Below are 19,947 nucleotides of genomic sequence, written 5' to 3'. Positions count from 1 at the left end.
TGACACTCCACCATTTCCCAAACAGCTGCCTCCAGATTCCACACTTCCACATAGGAAGGGTCTGGGGCTGGCAATGGACTCACCGTTCTTCTGCGAAACAGAACTCCCCAGGCCACAAGTACAGGGGCCTTGAGAGTCATGCTTACCCAAAGCAGCCAGTCCCAACCTAGTTCTGAGTCTGGGGGGAGATGCAGGCCTGAATTTCCTCCTTGGAGGATTCTTTGAGTTCTGTGATGAGCACTGTTCAAGGCATTGGAAGCTCTGGGAAGCTCCCGGCCAACACTGACTCTTCCCGGAGATTTCATTCACACCCGTGACATGGGACTGAAGGCAGGGGAGCACAGACAAACGGACACTAAGCGGAGGGAGCTTGGCTATGGACCAGAAGAAAAGCCCCGGGCAGTGCCTCTGTGGGATGCTCCTCCTCGGGGAGTCCTGAAAGAAAATGTCATCAAGCACAAAACTGTTCTGAAAACTAGGTCACCTAATTCACAAGTTTTCCAAGAGCCTCCTCTGACTGGTACCATCCAGCATCTTCCACAGTGTGGACCGTCTGGCCATGCGTAGCTGCAAATCACTCTTTTCTGACTCCCAACCACAGTGAGACTTTCCATTAGTGTGTCTCTCCTGCCATCCATTCTAGTAATTCTCAATCCTGGTTCTAAATTAAAGTAAACCAGAAGCTTCTAAAAATACTAGTGCTTGGGTCCAATCCCAGACCAATTCAGTCAGAATCTCTAAGGGGCTGGGGCACCAGGAGTTTTTGCAAAGTTTCCCCAGATGATTCTGACATGCAGCCAGGGCTAGGAATCCCTGACCCATCCTCTCCTTGACTCAAAAGGAATAAATAACAATGTCATAACATATGGTCACTTGTCATGTGTCAGCTGAGTAATTGTCTGGCTTAGCTCACTGACTTCTCTCAGCAAACTATCGTCCCCATGTTATAGATAAAGAAACAAAAGCTCAGAGAGGTGAAGCGACTTGTCTGGTGTCACACGGTTGGAAAGGGTCATCAGGATTGGGTTTCATCTGTCCTCCAAGTCTGTGCTCTCTGTGTTTCCATAGACAAACAGGAAGGTCAATTATCAGCTGATGGCAGAGAGGAGCCTAGCTTGAGAGCTGTCAGGGCCATGCCCACTGGTTCTGGAATCATAGTGTTATGGACTGAATTGTGTCCCCCACAAAAAGATGTCAAAGTCCTAACTCTAGTGCCTGTATGACCTGGTTTAGAAATAGGGTCTTTATAGGTGATCAAGTTAGGATGAAATTGTTGGGGTGGACCTTAATCCAGTACGACTCTATTCTTATACAAAGGGGACACTGGACACAGAGACATCCATGCACATCGTGTGGCATCAGAGCAAGGCATTTACAAACCAAGCAATGCCACAGATTGCAGGAAACCACCAGGAGCCACGCGAGATGCATAGAGTAGGTCATTCCCTCAGAAGAAATCAACTCTGCCGAGTTGGATCTCATACTTCTATCTCCAGAACTGTGCGGAATGAATCCCTTTCTCTAGACTGTCTCGCTTGTGGCACTTTGCTACAGCAGTCTTAGGGGGGAAAGAAGAAAAACAGAGAGTATGCATAAAAACTTGAAAAAAAATATTCAGATTGGAACAACAATTCTAATGTTCTGCAGCACAGAGGAGGATAACTATGGTTGATAATATTTAATTGCATATTTCAAAAAAGCTAGTAGAGAGGATTTTTAATTTCCCTGACACAAAGAAATCATTAATGTTTTAGATGATGGATATGCCAGTTCTGCTCCTAATGGATATGCCAGTTCTGCTCCTACCATTACTCTACACGGTGTGCAGGTTTTGAAATTTTACTCTGCATCCCATAAATAGGGACAATTATTGCCTATCAATTAAAATATCATATTTTTGTTTAAACTCCAGACTCCTCTTGCACATAAGATGAGAGCAGTCTGAGCTTATTGCTCAAGTTCATGGATGGTGGATGGCAAACCTGGGTCACAGGAAAGTTCTCTGTCTCAGAACACAGATTCCTTTTACATCCCCTCAGTACTTTTCTAGTAAATGCATTTTAAACCTTGACTTACTATTAAATCTTACTTGGGGTCATCATTTCATACATGGTCCAGGATGCCCTTTGAGTATCTGATTTTCAAAAATATACACAAGAATTGAATATGATTCTTGCCTACGGTTTGAATGATGACAACACCCAGAATCTTCCGACTCCTGGGACAGGATGGAGTCCCAGTTGGGCATACAGCTGACTCTGGCTGTGAAAGCTCACAGTGTAAGCCTAGGGATTATCAGGCTCCTAAGATGTACGAGGACTGTCACTGTTTCTTGCTTGCCTCTGTCCAGTCGTCCAGTGGGGATGTGGGCACATTACTGTGAGCAGCAGAGTGTAAATGCATATGAATATGTGTGTAAAAACTCAGTTGCATGATGTAGCTTTGCAAGCCAGAGGAATATATTTGTTTAGCTTTACAAAGGAGGCCATTATGAGATGTGTGGGTACCCTGTGACCTCCCTCCAGCATGGCCGAGCCAAGGGAGATCAGTTATGGTCTGGCAACAGACAGTTAGGAACTGTACTAGATAGAACGTCTCTTTATATCAGCGCCAACTTAAAGAGTAGCTAAAGAAGGCATCTCTTTGCCTGATTTTCAGGAGCGGTTGGAGTGTGATCCAACTCTCTCCACCCCTTCCAACTGAAAAATACTTAGCTCAGTGAATTCTGAGTCTAATATCAAGGTTTGATCCTTTGATTTATACCAATTAGACATTTATTAAAATACAAATAAAATTAAAATAGTTCCTTCAGATGAAGTAGTTAAGCGACATTTTTTCATTTATGTCTAAATGCTGAAGCCTTTTTCAGATCTTTTCCAGAGAAGTTTTACTTGGAGAAGACTTAAAAGCAAAAACCCTCGTGTTCAGAAAGTGGGCATTGCCTCTAGACGTTAGTTATTGCCATTTGAAGAAAAACCGGCCTGTGCTTACCACCAATATGGGGCAAAAAAAGAACATGAGAGGAGGTTGGTGGGCTAGCCAGGGTGTCACCTCCTTGGTTTAGGGATGGTCCTCATTAGGTGAGTGCAGGAAACTTCTTGTCAGTTTCCCAGGAACCATTGAACTTCCTGATCTTCTAACCACTCAATTGCTTTCTATGTGAAATGATGTTTTTCCTATTGTTTATGACTTTGAGGTGGTTCAACACCGTCTTCATTGTGCTATTACTTTGGTCCCTCTGCATATCTGTCTTATATTTTCAAGTAGATGAAAGGTTCTTGAGAGAAGTAATGATACCATGGTTATCATTGTATGGAGCCTTGTTACGCAAGTGACACACAGCAAACACTCCATAAAAACCTGACATTTGTGGAACAAGTAAATGGGAAATCAAGACCAAATTAATAGATTAAGAAAGGACCTGTTAGTTAAACACTGCCTGAGCTCAAAATAGAGCCAATAAAAGGAGAGCAGGGCTTTAGAGAGCTGGAACTCCTTCCCCTATTTGGGTGCCCCCAAGCACTTCCTGAGGAGGTAGCATACCTCCTCCACCCATGACTCCTCATACTCCTGTGTTTCCATTTTATTATTCTCTTCCTGGACACTATGCAGCTTCCCTTGCAGGTAAATTGAGACCAGGTGACTGGATTCTGGCCAGTGGGTGTGAGTAAAGCAGACCAATTCTGAACTTGGCCTCCAAAAATATGCAGTGAGATTATCCAGCTTTTCTTCTCCCCCAACACTGACTTTGGAGGCCACCTGTTCCTGTGATGGCAGATCCTCTGGTTCCCAAATGACTGGGTAGAGGGGAATCCTCTGCTGACTGTTGTAAGACAGTTATTCTAAGTAGCCACAAACTTCATGTGTTAAGCCACTGTGCTTTCAGAACTCACTGTTACTATAGGTAATCTACATTTTGTCTTCTTGGTTAATACACATCCTTAACTAGATGCTTCTTCTCCCTAATGTTCTCAGAGTACTAAAATCTCTTCTTTGTAGGACTTCTTTTAAAATCTATTGTATGATTTTATTAATGTTTTCCTTTCACTAGATTGTTTATATCCTAATGAAATATTTATATCCTAATGAAATCATTTTTCTCATTACTGCATTTTTAATGCCCAACATAGTGTGAGAGATACAATAGACTCTAATACATATTTGCTAATGAATGCACAAACAGACAGATGTCTGTTGACCTCAGCTTCAGCTCTGCCTGAGTTTCAGTTCCAGTTCCTCAAATTTCTATCTGTTACCTTTAACCTTTCTATGTCTCAGTTTCTTCATTAATAAAATGAGCCTCATGATATCTGTGCATGATTGTTTTTTTAAAAAATATTTTTTAGTTGTAAGTAGACACAATATCTTTATTTTATTTATTTATATGTGGTGTTGAGGATCAAACCCAGGGCTTCACAGATGCTAGGCGAGTGTTGAGACACAACCCCAGCCTTGTCTATGATTGTTTTGAAAATTAAAAGTGGCTAAACTGGGCACAATGCGTAATCTCTGCAACTCAGGAGACTGAGACAGGAGGACTGTGAGTTCAAAGCCAACCTCAGCAAAATCAAGTCTCTAAGTGACTCATTGAGACCCTGTCTCTAAATAAAATAAATAAATAGGGCTGCGGATATGGCTCAGTGGCCAAGTGCCCCTGAGTTCAATCCCCAGTATTATAATTCTAGGATCTAGAATTACCACTTTTAAACATCATATCAAATACTGGCTATCATTAGAACTCAGGAATTAAAGAAAAAAATGTGGAACTGAAGGAAATTATTAGAAAGAAAACATCAATCATGTAAATTATATTTCCTGCTAGTGATTAAGCAATTTAAAAATAGCATTTTGAGTTGTTAAACCAAAAAAGAAAAAAAGAAATTGATATTATTGAGTTTCAAATTAATAATTTAAAAAAATCCCTTTCTGTTTTTTAAATTATCTGGAAGAAATTTTACCTGTATTAAATTCAGTGTTAGATACCAGTAGGTGGTCAATAAATAGTTTGGAATCTCAAGCAATTTTAAAGGTATTTCCTTAATATTTTTTTATTTCTCAAAGATATATTTTTAAAAAATCATAGAAATCTGTTCAGAAATAGAGACAATATCCTGAAGGAATAAAACTCTTTAAATTTATGAATAACCCATCTGAAACTTTGAGTCTGCCTTCAAAATTAATTATTTGATCTGAGCAATAATGGGACAGCTCTGTCTTCCCTGCTTTCATGCTTTGCCACAGCCTGTTCCAGGATTTTGGAAGTATTAAGGAGTAAAATGTTTCCACATGAGTAATGCTGATTCTAGACACTCCACCCGAACCACAAAAGGAGCAGATCTGGGCTTGGTGTCTCAAACGCATTTCTTTTTCTGAGCTTTAAATTAGGCAGTAAAGGAAAGGCACTCTTGGATTCTAAACCTGGTGTCCACCCAGGCTTGTCCCATTGGCTCCGGGCTGCTGGTGTGACATGGTGCTCTCATCTTTCAGGGCCGTTTGCCTCATTTGTCTGCATGCTTTCCCACAAAACCAGTCAAATACGTGTGCTCCAAGACTGCATCCTTGACTGGCCCCATTTTGGATGGACTTTGATGCAAAAGCAGGCAGGTTTTATGCACCTAATTGGAATGTGTGTTAGTGGAGAGGTCACCAGTTTTATTAGCAAAAGAGAAACCCAGAATTAAAAAAAAAAAAAAAAAGCACAGCCAATTAAAGCCCATTTAATCCAATTCCCCCATCCTGCTATGTTTGAGAAAACAATGGTCCAGAAAGAATTTCCATGCCCAAGATAATATGGCTAGTTAGTGGCAGCAGCAGACCTAAAACATATGCTTGCTGACTGCTAAATTGGTGGTCTTCATGCTTCATAATGTATGGTACATTTTGTGTCCAGTACAACAAAATATCCTCTTCAGTACAGTTGCCCCTACTTACCTGCAGGGCATTGGTTCCAATACCAAAATTTCCAGACACTTATGCCCTTTATATAAAACAGCATAGTGTTTGTGTATAACTCACGTACCAAAAAATGGGGTAAGGCTAAAGGAAATTATTAGAAAGAAAATATCAGTCAACATCATTATATTTCCTGCTAGTGATTAAGCAATTATACTAATTGATTAAGTAATTATACTAATTATAAGACTGTAATAGTATCACAAGTGCCTAATTACTAATACTGATTAGTGTCAGTAATATAATGTAAATGCTATATAAATAGTTGTTAAACTGTAATACTTAGGGAATAATGACAAGAAAAAATGTCTGTATGAGTTTAGTACAGATGCAAATATTTTTTTAATATTTTCTATCAATGGTTGGTTGAATCTGCAGATGCAGAACTTGTGGATATGAAGGCCAAGTGTACTTAAGATACTGAGGGAAAAGTAACAAATGTTGTTTGCTTGGTTAGACATTTCTTAGCCAGAGTCAAATCCCATGTCTTCCATTAAGATGAGGCCAGAGTCAAAAGCAGACAGAGAGAGTAATAGACCTGGAATGGGAAGACCTGGCTTTGGACCTCTGCTCTTGTTTGGAACTGGCTGCATGGCATTGAGCACTGGACTCCCCCACGTCTCCAGACCAGGTCTCTCAGACAGGCAAGAACTGCACTGCTTCCATACTCCTCCCTGGTTTGTTTCTCTCCTCTGGGAAAGTAGATCCTAGTTCTATGAAATGGTGTAGGAAAATACATTTCCATCCCTTAGTTTTAAGGATTCTGATGTTCTATCCCAAGGGTCAGCAAACTTCTATAAAGAGCTGTATATGAAATATTCTAAGTTTTGTGGACCATATAATCTCTGTCTCAACTATTCAACTCTTCTACTGTAGCTCGACAGCTGCCTGACATAATCCAGAAAGGAATAAGCATGTTTATATTCCAATGAAATTTTATTTATAAAAGCAGATGACAGAGGCCATCATTTGCAGGCACCTGATCTATTCTAAGACTGATACATGTGGTTCTTGACTGAATTACGGAAGAGATTGTCAGGGAAGTAAGTCCTTAAGAAAATGATTTATGCATAGAGAAATTTTAAATTTAAAAGGTCAACTGATGATGTGTGGGAATCTGAATTGTTCATTACTTCAGAACCTTCCCATTTGTCTGTTATGTTTGTTTATTATTTGTCTATCTTCATGTTTTTGTCATCTGTCTTATGTCCCCCTACTGTATTTACTTCTTAGATTGTCGCTGTCACTGCTGTGCAACATATTTGGACCAAAAAACATGTGTATCGATGAGGGATTTGGTTGTACACCTCAGAAGTCATCACAGGAAATCTTAGGCAGAGAAGGATTGTCCTGGAAAGTGCTGAGGTGATCTCAGAATTGACTGGCATCCAGAGGTCCAGACTTGGGAAACACAAGAAAAAAACAGTATAGAGGGTCCCACACAGGAAGTTAACTTGTTATTTTTTTCATAGGATCACTGGGCTATAATGCCACCATCCATGGAGACAGACCCTGTAAACCCCCTGGACACTCATGAAGCCATCATGACTATTCCCCATTCTTTGTTCTTTGTCACTTACTCCAAGTGCTAATCCTGAGTAGAGCATCTGATTGGCTGATTTAAACCACTTGCCCATGCCGTAGTCACCACAGGGTAGGGAGAGGAGGAAATCTCCGTTGTCAAGTGCTGTGGTGGACAAAAGGCATTGAGTATTCCATGTGTACTACACACAGCGGGGGATTCTCACCACATGGAAATGATTTAGAGATTGAACAGACAACACAATAACAAAAGACAGCACTGATGGGGAATTCAAAGCCAAATTTGACCCCTGTGTGAAACACCCAGTTCCCAGCTGAGGACAAACATATGAGGTGGTGATTCAAAATTGACCACATATCAAAGCATGTGTTCTGTCTGTCTATGGGTTCAGACATGGGAGGGAGGTGTAAATTCTCATCCAAATCAAATTCACATTCCCTAGCTATAAAATGATTTTCAACACATATCAGGAAGAGTGGGGATGCATATTAATCACTGACATGGATTAATTACCCACTCCTCATTGGAGTTGGGTGGCCCACATCTGTTCTCTAAGTCTGTGGAGTTTTGCCAATAAATCAAAGCTCCAGAGATAGACAAAACTTTTTGGCAGTTATGCCCATCAAAATCTCATATTTTCCAATATGCAGTGGGAAATCTGCATACATCTGTCCTCAGCTCTGAAGCCGACAGCAGCTGGGAGACAGCTGCTTAGGCTTCGGGAAACAGGGTGCAATGTCCCTTGGCATTCACCCTCAAAATCTGCTCCCTTTGTGTATGTAGCTAAAGTTGTGGGTAATGCCAACCTAAATAATAAACTGAGAAAGATTAGTACATGTGTTTGGGATAGGAATACAATAGGAATCCATGTAGCAGAATAAACTATGTGTGTATTTAAAGAGATTGAGGCCAAGTCTTCAAAATTAGGAGGGTTATTTAAGATATACTGAACCAATATTTTTTTTACTACAAGGAACTATAATAAGTGTGGCATCAGTCCAAGATTAAATAGGCAGTGTACTGGCAAGTTGTCTTTGAAGAAGTATTTTCTATATAAGGTTGGGGTAGGCTTTGTGCAAGGCTATGACTTTGGCCAAGATTTTTGTGATAGATTTTGCATAAATATGAGATCCCCTCTTTATAACCTCTTAGCTCTACATACCTACTACCTATCTATCTATGGTTAGGACTTGACACAAGAGACTCTGTTTTGACTCTGACAATTTTCATAGTAATAAGCTACTCTGTATTGTATTACCTAACTTGCTCATTTTCACTAGAATTTTAGAAAGCTCCCTTCTCTAATTTACAAGCAACATCCATCAACTTTACCCTTAAATGCATAATTTTATACTGACTGCAGAAAATATTAATTACTTTCAGAAAAGTTCCTCTATCTTGATTGAGAATTACAAGATTTTAATGAATTCCAAGTCCTTATTTTATGGTTTCATAAAAGACAATACATGGGGAGGGAAAGAAGTTCTACAGATGCAAGAAAGTGCAATTTCAGATGTTCATTATGATACATCATCTTTGCACTTTCTCCTGTACTTGCCTGTGCATATTTATCATTCTTAGTTCTACCTGTCTCAGAACATACATTTTTATCCCAATACTTGCATTGAAGTCCTGCCTAACCATTTTTATTTGTATATTATTTCAGACTATATAATTTTGCTTATCAATTTCTATGATGACTTTTAAATTCTAATGAACCAGTCCAGATAGTTGGTCTAATTCAAATTAGAGATAAAAAAAATAGCTTGGAAAAATGCAAACTTAACAAGCTTAACATAACAAGCCTAGATAATAATTGACAAATGCTATCAGCAGATTCAAACCACATCTTTAATTGAATATGAGCAGAGGCCACCAGATTAGGGCAGACCTTAAGCATCCTTTTAAAAATATGACATTTTGATATTCTGCAATTTCTGGCATAATATTTATTCTTAGATTTCAAATTTTTCCAACTTTATTCCACTCATGTGTTTTTCTTTGAAACTGTCAAACTACCTGTTAACCACTTGATTGACAGGAGTCGAATGGTGGCTCCAAACCACTCTTTGAAAAGCACTTTGAAGGCTGTGTCAACTGACTCGAAGAACTGGTATTATGGGGATGTTGGAGCCTAGCATCACTGGGCTTTTTGGTTTAAAGGAATTAAAAAATAAAAAAAGAAATTTAAAAATCATCTAGAACAATGTTGAAGGTAGTGAGCTGTGGGACTTGGGGTCACTAAGAATGAGTGTGTGAAACTGGGTCAATCAAGTTTTGGATGTGTCCAGACTTATTCTTCAGGAAGTAGTTTGTGTGGGGACAGTTGCTGCTGAGGAACATTCCTCGTCCTCCCTTGCCACGAGGATTGATCAGCTGGTTGCCTCTCGGACATCTCTTCCCAGTTTACTTTTCCCAGTTCATTACCTATGATCCTCCTGCCTATAACCCATCCTCCATAAACACAGGTCCTTCAACGATTCTAAAACATTTAGTGTGCTTTTCCTAATTGTTTGAGTGAAAATGTAGTTTCTTTTAGATGGCTTTGTTTGGCAGAGTCAGCTTCTCAGAGTCCAGGAGACCTGGTTTGTAGCAGTGAGAAAGACAGGGATATGGGAAGCCAGGAGCAAACAGTCCAAGTTGGCCAACTTTATCCAGGGGAATGAGGCATGTCTGTGAAGGAAGCCAGGAGGTACTTGAATTCCTAGAGCCCACAGCTCCTCAAGCAGAGTAAGGTAAACACTTTTCTTCCTATTTAAACCTGCCAGTGTTAGTGGAGGCTTCCAGTGAAGAAGCCTTTGGATGAAGCACCTTGCTTGCTTTCCTGTACAGAGGTCTGCCACCCCTCCTGGTTCCTCAGCTCCCTGAGCTCCAGGCCTGGGCTCTCCTTGACGGAAAGGAACAGGATCTCCCTTCTTTGTCCCCTGTCAGTGAACACAGATGCTCTGTTACAGCCTAAGGAATATCCATGAGTCTCCCAGGACTCGTTTCCCACATTTGATCTCCCCTCTGTGGATATCATTTGAGGCTTCTTTTTGCTTCAGAAATGATTCCCACCCACTCACTCCCCTTACCTCTGCTCAGTATTTCTCTGAAATACTTTAAAGACCATGTTCTCTTCTCAAAGAGCAAGGGGCAGACCCGCCTAACACTCTCCTGCCGACGTCCCGCCGAGGTCGACATCTAACCACATTCCGTTTCCACGGCTCATTGGACACTACTCAGTACACTTGCAGGCACTCAAATCTACTGAGTGCCTGGACGTTCATCAGAACATGAGGGCCTTCAGCCCTCACAAGAGCCTGAGTAAGACCAACGATGGCTGTCAAGAAAGGTTGACTGTCCTTTTCTGCATATCAGCAGAAAGGAGGAGGTGGAAGTGCCACTCAGCAAGCAAGCTCTGAGTTCTTCCCCTTGCCCCAGAAGCTGGTCCAGTTCTAAGGTGCTAAGTTGCAGAAACTAGACTTTCAGAGCCCTCTGTTGGAATCACAAATGCCCTAAATATTGGATCTGCAATGAGAGCCAGTTAATTGTCCTGTTTTTATTCAACCAGCAAATCTGAGAGGAGACCCTTTAAGGAATACTCAGGAACTCTCTTCCGTTTTCTTTTGGTTGGAAGATGGGAACAATTCACTCTTCTCTGTTTGGTCACAGTAGTGTGTTCTCTCCATAATGGTAATATCATATTGCATTATGCATATTCTCCCCCCACCATAAAGTCACATATGAACTACTCTAAGTTCATAAATTCACACCATGTATTTTGTTTCTCCAGAATGTAGAACTATGCTCAGCACAAAGTTAGCTTTCACTGAATGTACTTTGGAAATGAAATAATAAATGAAATGAATAAGTGCACAAATGGTCATGTCATCAGCAAGGCAGCCCAGAGATCCCCAATGACACTTCCCCCAAGACTTCACATTGGAATAAAAGTGTTATGCATTGAAAATATAAGTTGATCAAATTATAATCCCTCCTCTCCATAGACTCATTATCAAAAGGCGGAACAAAGGATTTCAGCCACATGAAGAGTTAGGGTGAAGGTTTAAATGGTGTGCAAGAGAGCTGAGGTGAAGCTGGAGATGGTCATCATCTTTCTTTCTTTTTTTTTTTTTTTTTTTTTTTTGGTCCTGGGGTCTTACTCAAGGGCGCTTTAGTACTGAGATATATCCCCATTCCTTTTTTATTTTTTATTTTGAGACAAGGTCTCACTAAGTTGGTAAAGATATCATTAAATTTCTGAGGCTGCTCTCTAACTTGTGATCCTCCTTTCTCAGCCTCCTGAGTTGCTGGGATTACAGATGTGCACTTCTGTGCCTGGATGCCAAGTAGCCCCCTTATATAAGGATGTATAAGGATGCCATCAGTTGGTGTAGGTCCACCTCTAATAACTTAATTTTATTATCTCATGTTTTAGTCCTATTGGGGCTGCTATAACAAACTATCGAAGACTAGATGGCTTAACCAAAAAGCATTTATTTCTTATAGTTCTGGAGACGAAGAAGTCCAAGATCAAATTACCAGCAGATTTAGTATTCTTTTGTAATCTTTGTGGAAGCCTCCATGACCCCACAACTCTTGCCTTCTACATGTCTGCAAAACCAGCATCACATAGATGACACCAAAGTCTACCACTGACTTGAGCAGTAGCCAAGGTCCCTTTGGACCATGGCGGCAACAGCCTCTAGGTACCTAGATAGCTGAACATGCGGAAAGGAATCCCAGAGAGATCATCACTAGGCAACCCTATGGAAGCAGGACACTTTTGAAACAATTTTACACTTTTACACTTTTGAGCCTGCATTGGGTGGAGTATAGCCCATTCCTAAATACCTTCAAGGCATCTTTCTTATTGTCCTGGTACAAAGTACTTGGCTTCTTTTTAATGGCATTAATCTCTTTAGCAACTGCATCCTCCTTGACCAGAACTTTACACTCACTTCTTTTCTGGCCATACTCAATTTCTTTCAAATCTTTCCACTCTACTTCTTGCTCCCAGCTCTTATTGTAAATCTCATTGAAGTCAGCCAGCAATACCTGTGCCACTTCCTTCATGCTGTGCTGCCCTGAAGTTTCTTCCACCAGGTTAGTTAGTCTATCACCTTAAACTCAGACTCACACAAAGTTTCAGGTCAGGGACTAAATGTAGACAAGTTCTTGGGCATGATGTCCTCTGGTCCAATACCCAATAAATTCCTCATTTTCATCTAAAATCTTCAGAGTCCAGCCTTTATTTTCCTCATTCCAATCGGCATTCTGCTCTTCTGAACTCTACCAGACTCACCCATAATCTCTGCTTCAACATTCTGTTATCTCCTTCTCCAAACTTTTCCAAACTCCCACCACAAACCAATTCCCAAAGGCTTTTGAACCACACTGTGAAGTCTAATCTCAGTACCAAATTTTCTGTTTGTCAGCTTTCCCTTACTATGACAAAATACCTGAGATAAACAATTTAAAAGGAGGATGTATTTATTTTGGCTCATGGTTTCAGAGGCTTCAATTCATGGCCACTTGATCCCATTATTTTGAACTTGAATCATGGTGGCCAGGAAACAAGGCCACCATGGAAGGAAGAAAGAGGAAGAGGCTGTGGTCCCAATATCCCCTTCCAGGGCATGTCTCCACTAACCTAACCCAAGTGTTACTCATGTCATCAAATTATACTCTTCTAAAGACATGATCAGGGAATAGAATGTAAGCATTCATACCAGCTTTCCCACAGAGGCTTCTCATGTAAATACGTCCTAATTTACACAACACAACCATCTGGCCCTGTAAGGCTGGCCCATATTTATTCTGGCTATGGTGGACCTTGCTGTTACTTCAGAGTTTCCTTCATCTCTCTTCTCCACTAAATTTGTCTCCAAGTAACCTTTATCCCATGAGAAAAGAGAACCATATGTTTGCTGGTAGGCCATGGAATGAATGGTGCATTAACCTTCCCATCATGGGTAGATTTTTAAAGGGGACAAGTTAGTTAGGTTGTTTAGTTTTTCAGAGTTCTAAGTATCCAACCCAGGGCCTTGCACTTTCAAGGCCAGTGCTCTAACACTGAGTCACATCCCCAGCCCAGAGAGGGAGATTTTTTTAGCTCAAAAGAAAATGTGGCTTATGATGGAGGTTTGCCTACCAATGCTCAGCCCTAACTATTCAATAGATTTCTTCCCAGAGTAATGTGCTCTTGCCAGTTCTTTTGCAATTACTATGACCATGGCTTCCTAAATCTGTTCCCTGATCCCTGGCTACTCCACAGATCAAAAGCATTCTCCACCATGCCAGAGGGATCTGCTCATTCAAAAGTCTAAACTTGATAATGTGTGGTTCAGATTTCTTCAGAGAGAGATAGAACCAATCCATGTAACAAGATTTATTTTAAGAAACCGGTTTGTATACTTGTGAGGGCTGGCAAGTGTTATAAGCAGGGCAGGCTGGTACTCGGGAGACCAGAGAAGTTGCTTTTGTAGTTCAAGTCCAGAGGCAAAATTTGTTATCTTTGGTGTACTCCAGGCTTTTTATCTTAAGGTCCTTGACTGATTGGACAAGGCCTGCCCACATTATGAAGGGTAGTCTGCTTATTATCCTACTGGTCTAAATGTTAATCTTATTGAAAAAAAACGGTATCCCAACAACCTGTCCTAGCCATGTTGACACGTCAAATAAATCTTCACACCTGCATAAATGCCTCCAAGGGTTTCCCCTTCAGAGAACACATCATGAATTGCAGCTCCATTTGTATCTCATCAATCAGTGCTTTCACTCACATCACACTCCAAGGCAAAACTACTGGAAATTTCCCTTAAATAACATTCGTTTATTGAACCAGTTCTTTAAACAAATACTGACTGAGAATCTCCAATACACCAGGCACTCTCTAGCCACTGAGAACACCAGAGTTCACAAAGACACAACCCTCTCCTAGGGATGAAATCTATTGCTATTGCTGCACTCACCACATCCCAAGAAAATTCTGCATCCACCTGTTTCCCTCACCAGACAGGTCTTACCCATCTGCCTGCATCCTCTACTATACCAGCCCAGTCTCTGACCAGAGAGAGTGCATGTGTGTCCCTTGTCCATAAGGCACCGGTCCTGGTACTCATCACACAGTTCCCAACATCCTGTCCCTCACACTCTCACTTCCCCTGTCCACGAACTTACCAGGGCTTGCTAAGGTATAAGTGACTCTGAAACCCTTTCTCTGTACGAGTCAAAAATAGCAAGGGCTGGGGTTGTGGCTCCCTGGTAGAGCGCTTGCCTAGCACACGTGAGGCACTGGATTCAATCCTCAGTACCACATAAAAATTAATAAATAAAACAAACAAATTTTTTTAAATAGCAAATAGATAAATATATTTAGAATATTCATTAGCAAAGTGTTTTGGTATGTATATAAATGTCCCTGGAAGGCTTCTATGTTGAAGGCTTGGTCCCCAGTGCAGCAATTCCAAGGCAGGGATCTGTGGAAGTGAATAGATCGTGAGGGCTTTAATCTCATCAGTGGATGAATCCATTAATAGGTTCCTAATTGAATGGACTATTTGTAAGAGGTGGAACCTAGCTGAAGAACATAGGTCATTGGGGGAATTCCCTGGAAAGAAAGGTGCATACTGTCTCTGGCCCCTTCATTCCCCCACAACCTCTGGTTTCTGGCCACCATGAGGTGAGTAGCTCTGCTCCACACACCCTCCCTGCCATGATGTTCTGCTTCACTATATACCCACAACAGTGGCTACAGCTGCCTAGAAACTGAAACCTCTGAAACCACAGGCCAAAGTAAATCTATTCTTCTCTAAGTTGATTTCCTCAGGTATCTTGTCACAGCAATGAAAAGCTGACTAACATAGCATGAATAGGAAGGAGTATTCAGTTGGCTAGAAACCTAAGGATAGGGAGAACTTTTAAGTTTGCTATAGGAAGAAAGGATGTGGCAAAGGGAAGCCAGAGAGATTGCATATGTGAGAAGGTCTCAACACACCATTGCCGATCCAGAGATGAAGAAAGCAACATGCTAAGGAATGAGGTGAAATTAAGGAACTGAGAGGGGCTTCCAGCTCACAGCCAGGAAAAGAAAGGGATTGGGGGAGTGAATGATGGTATGGACATTCAGTAAAAGTGTATCCAGTCCTTGAAAATAAGAAGAGCTTTATATTAAATGCAATATGGGGTGGAGGGACAAAAGTTATTTATATAATAGGTATGTGTATCTACAGGATTTTTTGTAAAAGCCATTTATAGCCAAGGATGATAAGGAAATGGAAACAAAATGCATTTAGTTGTTAGAAATTCATTGTTTTATTTGGTTAAAAATTAAATTTTGGTCACAAAATTACTATACAAACCTTTGGTTTATTAATTTGTTCCAAATTAAAGTAAATTTGCATCTGGAGCTGCTATCGTCCCTTAGCTAAGAGTGGCAGTGCCAATAGAAGACATATTTGGTTAATTTAGATACAGTCCAATCATTTCAAATATAAAATATATTCATTTCAGAAAACTGCTTTTTCTGAGCCCTTTTCCTAAGGTAATAACTAAGCTCTTGGGAGAAAACATATGCCTGAAGGTTATAGCTTAGGTATGCCCTTCAGAGAGCATAGAATATAGTTGATTGTTCTTCTGTGTCCCTCTGGAACCAAGGGTACCCTTGGCTACTTGGACATGTCTGTCAGCCATTTCTGTTTTCTGCTGCATGATCTTCTCTTTCTTTAGTTCTCTCTTTCTTATGCCTTTTTTTTTTTTTTTTGGAACAAGACAGAGGTTTTCCCTGCTTTCAAAAAAAGGCTGAGTGGCAGCAAAAGGCTGAGTTTGAGACTGCACTGCAATTCTAGAGAAGTGTATCAAGGAGAAAGGGGAGTCCTGGAACCAGAGTCACCATACCAGAAATGTACCTGCCTTGGTCAGGCTGGGAGCCACCTACAGAATGACTGGTCTCCACGGAAGCCGGATGATGGATTTCTGAGCACAGCAGCTGGGGATGTTGGTTACTTACAAGCTTATAACAGGATTCAAAATATTTCCAAAGCCTTCTGTCCTCCAGATTGAAAGAGAGGTCAGGATTTTTTTGTAAAAGCCATTTTATAACCAAGGATGATAAGGAGATGGAAACAGAATGCATTTGGTTGTTAGAAATTCTTCATTGTTATATTTGGTTAGAAAGTTGTTCTTATTTTTGAGACTCCAGCTGATATTATCCTTATATTCAAGGCATTTATACTTTAGTGTGGAGACAGAGGTTATCAGCAACAATTGTATAATTACAAATATATTTAGATGTGCAGATGAGCATGCATATACATTATTAAGCTAATCAAGGTGGTAAAACTGTCCCTTTCTATTCGTTCTCTTACAGAATTCTTTATATTGTCATGGATTTTGTTTCCCTAATTAAGAGTTCTGACAATAATGACAATAAAATGCCTCAAGCTATGAAAAATATTTAAAATGTTCCTAATGCATATTCCAGGCACAAGCTTTTCAAGGTGAAAATCAGCCTGGGACAAGAAAGGGTAAAGGATAGGCTGGATCTCTGAATGGGAGGGTCCTGTCCGCATCAGCAAAAACCTACCACCAGTCTGTCCCTAAATGTTAAAGTAATGGCTGTTTCCAAAAAGTCGTCATGGGCCTAAATTTGTATAATCGTCTTTTTATTGGTCTGGCTCCCCCTGGTTGAGTCATAGGAAAAGATCCAGCTCTGTGGACTCCCAGAACCTAGCCCAGTGACTTTTACAGATCACTGTCCATGGACCATCACTGCCCAATCAATGCCATGAGAAACAGAGAAAGTGAAGCTCCCCACAACTATGTTAGGTGGAAGAGGTGCTATTAGCCAAACCCCTCCATTCCGGGCCTTCTTATCAGGGGGCAGTCATTGCAGCCTGAGAGGAAGGCTCTGTACAAATGAGCTTTCTGGCACTCTGATCGCAGCCATGAAGTCAGTTTGCAAATGCAAATTACAGCTGCTCCCTCTGACTTGACCACAAGCCACGTGGCAACTGGCTGGCCTGGTCACAGAGCCAAGCCACTCTCAGAGGCTCATCTGTGAATCCTATTCTCCTGATATTATAGGAACATCTGTAAGGTTCATTTTCTCCTGCAGAGTAGGGAAAAGAAAGAGGCTGCAGACTGGTTTACTTGTTAAAAATGAAAGACTTTCCTTTGAGCTGGGCCATTGGCTTCTGAAGAGCGATGTAAATGAAGTCGTTCTGCAGCTGGGGACCCAGCAGCCAAAGAAGCTCAGGCTCAGAGACTGGGCTGTCTGGGCCAGGTCTCATCTTGGCAGAAAGGGTGATTGAAGGATGAGTATATTGAGCGGTTGTTTGTTCCTAAAACACAAGAAAGTAGAAGAGACAGAGGATTATGAAGAATTTCCAGACTGAGAGCCTGGCACAACCTCAAAATAGATAGCAAGTTAGGAAGATTTTTAAGACTGTGTTCCTTCTGAAATAAAGGGTCCATTCTTTGTTCTCTGTGGAGAGGTAACTCTGGTCCAGCTAAGGTTCATTTCTACATTATGGCCTTCTTCTTGGGTCCTTCTCTGGGACTTTCATTGAAGTTTCTGAATTTTATTATGCATGCTCATCCCACCAGAAAATTATGAAACCATAATAAGCCAAGTTTAAAATGCCCAAAGTTGGAAATGGGTTTGTGGATGAGTAAAACTAAGTGGAGGACTCAGTTCCCATTCATGCATAGGCAAAACTTAGGGATCTTCTTAGCATGTACTTACATAATACATCATATACAATTATAAACGCAACTAAATTATGTCTCCCAAAGCATAGGTGTATAAAAAATAAAAGTTCAAGAAATTGAGTTTTGAAGATCAAATTGGCTTTCATTAGCTATTCATGAACTGGGCAGCATCTAGTCTACAAAATAGAGGAAGCGTCATTGAGTGTTTCTGTCAGGTAGCTTAAATCAGAACAAGGAAACGGCAAGATCCAGATTGGATAACATCAGGTTAGTTTCCTTACATGGATTTAAGCAAAGGGAACTTCCTTATCATGTTGGCTTAGATTGGTAGACCCCTTTTGATTGGTTGACATGAATTTCCTGTCTTTTGGAAAACTGGCCAATTTGCGAATTTTCCTGTTTTGTTTTCTGAATGTTTCATTTTGATCACTGTTTGGCATTAATAAAAGTGACTCCATGTTATTTGGTTTGCTGGGATCTTTTGTAAGAACTAGGTCCAAAACAATGGCCTCTCATAAACTTTATTTAACAGGTCAAGTCTTAATCCCCCCCAGTATGAATGTGATCATTTTTGAAATAAGATAATTGAAGATATAACTAAGATGTAAATTAAGATGATGTCATGCTGGAGAAGAGTGGTTCTAATCCAATGACATGTGGTGACCTAACAAGAAGAGAGAAATTCAGACACAGACACATGGAGAATACTATGCAATGACAGAAGCCAAGGTTGGAATGATAAAGCCACCAACCAAGGACTAATGGCAGCAACAGAAGCTGAGAAGTGAGGAAGGACTCTACACAGAGTCTCAGAAGGAGTGTGGCTTTTGCTGATTCCTTGATTATGGGCCCTTAACTATACTGTGGGAGAATACAACATTGCTATCTCAAGCCACCCAGTTTATGGTTTTTTGTTACGGTAACTTTAGGAAACTAAAATGTCCCCTTTCTCCCCTTCTTTTTCATATGCATTATATGAAATAAAATTTATTAGAACACCTGTGTTTATTGGACATAGACCTATTGTAGTACATTCTATAGAATAACACATTTTCTGCATCCCAACTGTCAACCATAATACACACTTAAAATCAATCATGGCAGAGTAAAGTTTGAATTTCTTCCTGCTGTTTCTACAAAGAAAAAAATAAAATTATAAAATTATTGTCATATGGAAAGGCAATTAGACTATGTAGCCAAAAATGATAGAAAAAAAGTATTCAGCTACTTAATAAAAAATTTATGTTATTTTCCTGACATTTGTGATGTTTGTGGCATTTGCCAGTGTAGAGGGTCAAATAGTGGCCTATAAAAGTTAAGTCCTGGTCCTAATCCCTAGAGCCTTGTCAACATCATCTTATTGGGAAGAAGGGTTTTGTAGATGCAATTAGGTTCAGGATTTTGAGATGAGATCATCTTGAATTACCCAGGAGGCCCTAAGTCCAGTGGCAGGTGTCCTTATAAGAGACAGAGAGGAGACGGACAGAAGAGGTGGAGCAACCTTGCCATCAAGGTTGAGAAAGCCAAGACTCAAGACTGCCACCAGAAGCTGGCAAAGCCAAGAAGATTCTCCCCTAGAGCCTGCATGGCCCTGTCTATCATGCAAGTTCAGACTTCTTGACTCCAGAACTGTGAGAGAATACATTGTTCTTTTAAGCCATCACATCTGTGGACATTTGTTACGGCAGCCATAGGATGCTAGTGTAGTCAGTGCTAGAAAAATTTATAATTTATTTCAATTTCTGCTCTCACTCTAA

This window comes from Urocitellus parryii, chromosome 1, assembly GCF_045843805.1.
Source record: "Urocitellus parryii isolate mUroPar1 chromosome 1, mUroPar1.hap1, whole genome shotgun sequence".
Classification (NCBI taxonomy): Eukaryota; Metazoa; Chordata; class Mammalia; order Rodentia; family Sciuridae; genus Urocitellus; species Urocitellus parryii.
The sequence above is the reverse complement of the archived record's forward strand: the minus strand, read 5'-3'. Positions refer to the sequence as shown.